The sequence below is a fragment of the Hyaena hyaena genome, unplaced genomic scaffold (assembly GCF_003009895.1).
Source record: "Hyaena hyaena isolate Hyena2069 unplaced genomic scaffold, ASM300989v1 scaffold_534, whole genome shotgun sequence".
Taxonomy (NCBI): domain Eukaryota; kingdom Metazoa; phylum Chordata; class Mammalia; order Carnivora; family Hyaenidae; genus Hyaena; species Hyaena hyaena.
The window spans coordinates 225944-233845 of NW_024081166.1; positions in this window are offsets into that span (position 1 = coordinate 225944).

Sequence of the window (7902 nt, forward strand, 5' to 3'; positions counted from 1 at the left end):
TTTTTCTGGAAATATATTCATTAGAGACAACATAATGAAGAGTTTCTGTGGCAAATTATTCTAGATACAGTTGAGGATCTGCATTCTATACTGAAAATAGAACTAATGAACATAAGACATTTGACCCTATATCCTTTCTACAACTTGACTCTCAAAAGTCTGATGTTTAAATAGTCTCTATGTAGAATATTGGGAAATTTTTCTCTGGAAAATTCCTGAAAAGGAATATATGGAGAATTTCCAACAAACTTTTCATCTATATTACTTAGAATAAGGTATCTCAATAATGGCTATTATCTGAAAAATAAAAGATAACAAGTGTTGGCAAGGATGTGGATAAATTGGAATCCTGTGTATACTACTGGTGGGAATGTGAACTGGTACAGCCATTATGGAAAACAGTATGGTGTTTCCTCAAAAAAATAAAAATAGTGAATAAAACTGGAGGGTATTATGTTAAGAGAAATAAGTCAGTCAGAGAAAGACAAATATCATATGTTTTCACTCATATGTGGAAGTTGAGAAACTTAACAAAAGACCATGGGGGAAGGGAAAGAAAAAAAAATAGTTCCAAACAGAGAGGGAGGTAAATCATAATAGACTTTTAAATACAGAGAACAAACTGGGGGTGGAAGGGGGTGGTGGGGGCAGGAATGCATGATGGACATCGAGGAGGGCACTTGTTGGAGTGAGTACTGGGTGTTGTATGTAAGCAATGAATCATGGGAATCTATTCTGGAAGCCAAGAGCACACTGTATACACTGTATATTATCTAACTTGACAATAAATTAGATTTAATAAAATTAAAAATAGATTTACCACATGATTTGGCAATCCTAATTCTGGGTATTTATTTATCCAAAGAATAGTATTCCATTGTATGTGGATGGACTACATTTTGTTTCACTCATTAAGGGAAAAAAAATAGCAAAATATTAGCAAACTACTTAGGCATTAAGGAACACTATCTTTTTTTAAGGAACACTAGCTTAAAAAACATTAAAAAAAAGATCAAACTTATATTATGATTTATCTATAAAGAGAATAGGCCACTCAAGAAATAGAAACCCAAGGGGCGCCTGGGTGGCTCAGTTGGTTAAGTATCCAACTTTGGCTCAGGTCATGATCTCACGGTTTGTGGGTTCAAGCCCTGCATCAGGCTCTGTGCTGAGAGCTCAGAGCCTGGAGCCCGTTTCAAATTCTGTGTCTCCCTCTCTCTCTTCCCCTTCCCTGCTTACACTCTGTGTGTATTGCTCTCTCTCTCAAAAATAAGTATACATTAAAAAAATTAAAAAAATAAAAAGAAATAGAAACCCAAACAACAAATAATAGAAATAGGGCAAGATGCTCCACATTGGCATTATACAGGGAAACGCAAATTAAAACAACATATATAAATCATATTTCAGTTATCAATTTAGGAAAATGGAAGTAAAATTGCATTTAATGCTGACAAATGTGTGGGATGAAAACTGCTTTCTCATACCTCGCTGGTAGGACTCCAAAGTGATACACTTTTTTTTTTTTAAATATATATCGTTCTTTAACCAAACAATTCAGAAATAAAAATAAGTGCTTAAGAATATATCTACAAGAATGTGTGCAGAAATAGTTCTGTGGTGACAAAAAAAAATCATGAAAGCCCAACAATTAGAGAATAATTATTATAAATTGTATCACAGTCATTATATGCACTATTATGGGCTTAAAACAAGATAACTTTGGAAGAAGAACTTTATTTTGATTTACAGTAATATTAATATCAAGTCTGATTCAGAGTAAAGAATATTACCAAGTCAAGGGAATCCTTTCAGAATCCTAAGAGGTCAATTTATCAATAATGTATAATATTTCTATACATTTATGTGCCTAATAATAATGCTATAAAATATCCGAAGCAAAAAAGTGTTAAAGCTTCAAGGAAAAATAGATAAATCAATAACTGTAGTTAGAGATGTCAATACTCCTTTCTCAATAATTGAAATGAGAAGTAGACAGAAAATCAACAAGTTATAGAAGACTTGAACAATATTAATAATGAACCTAACTTAGTGATGTCTATAGAATAGTCCACCCAACAATACAATACACTTTTTTCCCAATGTATATGGAAAATTTACCAAGATAGACCATATTCTAGGCCATAAATTTGTCTCAAAAAATGTAAAGAGATTCAAATTATGCAAACGTTATCTAAAGACAGTGGAATTATATTAAAATCAATAGCATAAAAATGTCTGGAAAATCCCCAAATATTTGAAAACTAAATAATACACTTATAAATAACCTTTGGGTAGAGGAGAAATCAAAGCTAAAATAGAAATATATTGAACTGAATGAAAATGAAAACACAACATATCAAAATATGTGAAATGCCACTAAAGTAGTACTTGGGAAAAGGGAGTATTTATAACACTAAATGATATATTAGAGAAGAAGGAAGGTCGCGTATCAGTGAGCACAGCAACCAATCTAGGAAACTAGAAAATGAAGAGCAAATATCCAAAATAAGAAGAATAGAAATAATGAATATTAAAGCAGAAATCAATGAAATAGTAAACAGAAAAAAAAATAGAGAAAGCAATGATTTGAACCAGTTTTGAACCTAAAACTGGTTCTTTGAGAAGATTAATAAAATGCACAAACTATTCATTCAACAGACTTGTCTGGAATAAAAGGACACAAATTAACAATACCAGAAATGGAAGACTTCTTATTACTTCGGAATCTATAGGGATTAAAGTGATAAATATTATGAACAACTTTATATCAATAAATTTGACATTTCAAATGAACAATTCCTTAAAAGAAAAATATTACCAGAGCTAACTGAAGAAGAAATAGATAAACTAACTAGACCTATATCAAACAAATAAGTGCAAAATGAAATCACAGTGAGACTCTACTACACAGCTATTAAAATGCCCAGCTCTATCAATTGTCATGAGGATGTGGAGGAAAAGGAACTTTCAGACACTGTTGTTAGGAGAATAAAACAGTATACCCACTTTGAAAAACAATATGGCAGTTTCTTAAAAAGTTCAAAAACATACCTAACCTTATGACTTAGTCATTTAGGTATTTATCCTAGAAGAGAAACGAAAGCATCCAGCATCCGTATGGCCATCTAAAGTCTTTTACAGGAATGTTTATGGCAGGTTTATTTTTGATAGTCAAAAACTAGAAACAATTTAAACTATCTACCAACATTTGAATAAGCAAAGAATAACAAATTGTGGTAATTTCATACAATAGAATGCTACTCAGCATTAAAGTGAATAAACTATTCATAGACACTGCAACATGATACACCTTGAAATACTTATGCTGAGTGAAAGAAGCCAGACAAAACATTCTATTAATTTCTGGGAAATGGAAGTGAATATATAGTGATAGAAAGCAGATTCGCAGTAAGCCAGGGAAGGGATGGATGGGAGGATGGGGCAAAAATTACCAAGGAGCAGGAGGAAACATTTAGGGGTCAGGAATGAGTTCATTACCTTGATTGTGGATTTCATAGATATATACATATGTCAAAACTGACTACTCTGTACACTTTGAAAATGTGTAGTTTATTATGTATTACTTTTATTAGCTGTGTGTCTGTGTGTTTCTGTGTGTGAGTGACTCACGAAGCTGTGTCACAGTTGTCATATATATACGGCATATATATACACATAAATGTCATATACATACATCACATTTATGTACATATATTCCTATGTGACATACATACATGACTTATGGCATGTGATATATATGTCACATATATATGGCAACGATGCCACAGCTCTATGACTGTAACAGAAAGATCATAGTTAGGAGTGTGATATCAGGAAATACTCCTTGCCATCATCTTTGGAGGTCCTAGAAAAAATACTTTCTGTCTTCAAAGATTTGTTTTCCCACCTGGAAACTGTGATCTAAAACAGCAAAAACCAGACTTCAAGCTAGCAGATGGAGAATAACTCTACACGTGATAGGAAAGCCAACATGCTCCCCTCTTCACAGGATCTGGAAATGACTGAATCAAATATCAGAGTCACATACAAGGTTTTCAACTGTGTTGAACTGAAATCATTTAAACAACAAAATTCCAAATGTGGCCAAGTTATTATAATACTGCAGTTTTGCACTGAAAGCCCTATTTTAGATTTCTGTCATTATAGAATAATATGAATACATTATTTCCATAAAGTCAAAGCCTCAGAAGACATAAAAAAAAAAAGCCTTCATGATATGCTTATAAAGAAATCAATGGCAATAATAATGTCTAATTTACATGGTCAAACATTAATTATGGGCTCAGTAATAATTTTCAGATATTTTAGAAGGTAAATTGCAAGTCAATATGTGAGAAGACATTTTTATAAAACTTAATCTTAGGGGCGCCTTGGGTGGCTCAGTGTCTGACTCTTGATCTCGGCCCAGGTCATGATCTCAAGGTTCTGAGATTGAGCCCTGCACTGGGCTCCATGATGACAGCATGGAGCTTGCTTGAGATGTTCTATCCTCTCTCTCTGTACCTCCTCCTGTTCATGCTCTCTTCCTCTCTCTCTCTTTCTCAAGATAAACTTTAAAAATTCTATTATAAATGCTGCTTATAATTTTTGTTGCAAGAATAATTGTTTTTAAAAATGTTCATGTATTTATTCTGAGAGAGAGAATGCCAGTGCAAGCTGTGAAGGGGCAGAGAGAGGGAGAAACAGAATCCCAAGCAGGCTCCTTGCTGTCCTCCCTGAACCCCTGAGTCAGAGCTCAGTGCAGGACTCAATCTCACAAACTGTGAGATCATGACCTGAGCAGAAATCAAGAGTCAGATGCTTAATTGACTGAGCCACCCAAGTACTCCTGTTGTAAGTGCGATTTTTAAAATAAATCAACTCTGTAGGGTGATCCTGAGTCACAAGGTATGTTTTGGCTCATTCACCTAGGCCGATGCTACTGGTGCCTTGGATTCTGGATAGCACAAGCAAACAGGACTTGGAACAGACTGGCTGTGTGCCTCCTTTATTACCCTCTTAGGCCAGTTTAGAGATTTGGGCCCAGAGAGGACCAGGGCAGTGCTCAAGTTCACAAAGCAATCAGTAGTGCAGCTACGAGTCTCAGCCTTTTATCACCTGCCTTTCCCACTGTGCCCTCCTGGGATGGGTAAGTTCAGGAGTGGGAGCAATTATCCTGGGGAAAGTAAGGAGCAGCTTGGGGGTTAGGGACCAGGGACAGTGTGATATTGTGATTTATAATAAGACATATATATTTGCTCTCTGTCTGCATTCCTGACACAGTACTCCTAAAGGAGTTGGAATTTTCTAAGTGAGGAGACTGACAAAAAAGTGCCTTTTGTTATGTTAATGAAGTGCCTTGGGGAAGCATCTAAGGGTGGGGGCTGGTTGCCAAGGAAACCAACCTTGTTGGAAGGCTGCATTTTCCATCCCACCCCTTGAGTCCAGGGAGCAGAAAGGCTAAAGGTTGAATCAATCACCAGCGACCAATGATTTAATCAGTCATGTCTATGATATGAAGCCTCCATAAAGCCCAAAAGGCTGGGGTTTGGAGAGCTTCTGGGTTGGTGAATACAGGGAGAGGAGAGAGAGTGGTGATTTTGCAGAGTGCATGGAAGTTCCAGCCCCTTCCACATACCTTCTCCTCTGCACCTCTCCATCTAGCTTTTCCTGAGTTATAAGCTTTTATAATAAACTGGTAATTCAGTCAGTAAGTGGGTTCCCTGATTTCTGTGAGCGACTTGAGCAAATTAATCAAAATCAAGGAGGGGTGGATCACAGAAACCTCTGCTTATATACCCATCAGGAGAAGCACAGGTGGCAACATGGATTTGTGTCTGAAGTGGGGAGACTTGTGAGACTCGCCAACCTAAATAAGGTGGTAAACTGAGGAAAGCTCAAAAAAAGTGAACTTATTCAGAAATAGCAGAGGAATTGCAATTTGGGGCACACAAACTGCAGCAAGCTACCAGCAAGTCTGTTGTGTGTTTGGGGTGGGCTGTATTTATGAGAAAGGAATTTAAGGAGGGCAGAGTTTAGTTACAGTTGGATGAAATGAAAAACAAGGACCAGCCCTACCAAGATAACGCATGCGCAACAAGCCTCACTTTTCAAGTAGAAACAGCGTGTGTGCGTCTTGGCCCCAGCAGCAGCATCTTAGTTTTACATGAGAAAGGGGCAGCTGTACCTGTGAAGGACACTTCATTCCCCACTCCATTGCCTGAAGCAGAACTGCCTGCTTCATGAGTCTTCCCTGCACGGAGATTCTCCCAGAAGGGCCCACTTTACTGATGCTCTGCTAAACTGAAACCTGATGGTGTGCGCAAGGCTCCTGCAGGTTCAGCCTCGGCACCAGCTGTGCTGCATTGAAAAGGGCTGTGTTTACTCTACTGCGTGGGCAGATCTCAAACTGTTCTCATAACTCAAATACTCCTCTTGATGAACTTTGTTATGTTTTCCCTGACTCTTGAGTTGTTGCAAAAGGCCTAGGGGTTGGGTCAGTCACATGGAAAGCTACAGACTATTAGATTAAAGACACCTTTCTTTGGGGCTGTGGAATGTGAAAACGAGGCTGCTAATCAAACTAGCTGAGCCACTTGTCCAGATGGCCATGATAAAGGTTTATTCTCTGATGAGGACCACTAGAATCACACTGCTGATTGAGCCTGCCATAGCACAGATTGCCACAGTCACTGAATAAATCACCGTTATAGGATATGGCGATCTATCCAACATCATAGGCTGCGCACAGGTAAAGGACTCTGTATTCCTGATGTGGAGGCTCCCAGCAGATGCCAGACTCTAACCAAAAGTTGGCCTGTTGTTTCAAGGGGGGAAGAATCAAATTAAATGGGACTTTGCCACCACTTATTTCTTACAGATTGATTATATTAGTCCCTGACACTCTTAAAAAACAAAGAATCAAAAGCATTGTGTATCCATTTTTGTTTCGAGAGAGACAGAGTGTGAGAGGGGGAGGGGCAGAGAAGAGAAAGAGAATCCCAAGCAGGCTCCATGCTGTCAGCACAGAGCCCAATGTGGGGCTCGATCTCATGAATCATGAGATAATGACCTGAGGCGAAATTAAGAGTCAGATGCTCAACTGACTGAGCCACTCAGGTGTCCCTAGCCCCTGACACCCTTATTGAGGCCACCAATGGTGCCTCAACACCTTGGGCTCATTTTTAGGTTATGGAATTGCTGTCCCAATCCAGACAGCTAACTCCAGTCATACTATTGTGGCACTTGAAATTAATCTTTATTATGTGTTTGACTTTCTGAATCATTTGTAGTCTGACATTGGTGATCCTTTTATCATGAAAGTCATTCAACAACTTTGACAATGCCCTGATAGGTATTTGATGGATCTTCCACACTGCCTACCATCCTTACCATCCTCAAGCATCTAGTATTTTTTTTTTTAAATGTTTTATTTATTTCTAGGAGAGAGAGAGACAGCGTGAGCAAGGGAGGGTCAGAGAGAGGGAGACATAGACTCTGAAACAGGCTCCAGGCTCTGAGCTGGCAGTCAGCACAGAGCCCGACGCGGGGCTCGAACCCACGAACCGCGAGATCATGACCTAAGCGAAAGTCGGACGCTTAACCGACTAAGCCACCCAGGCACCCCAAGCATCTAGTATTTTTGAACGTTGGAAAGGTCTCCTAAAAATCGACTCAAAAAGATTTTTTATTCTACTTCCCTCACTTCCTCCTAATCCATGCACCCAAGTAAGGCAGGTTGCTCATTCAAAGAGCATCTAATGATCAGGATGAAAATGGTTTGGGGGGGTGGGGGAGTGGATATGTTGAAAATTTGGGATTCCAACTTGACCAATCCTGAGTCTTGTGGTCCTTTCTTATCCTGAACAGCAATCCAGGCTTGATGAGTTAGTATGTTCT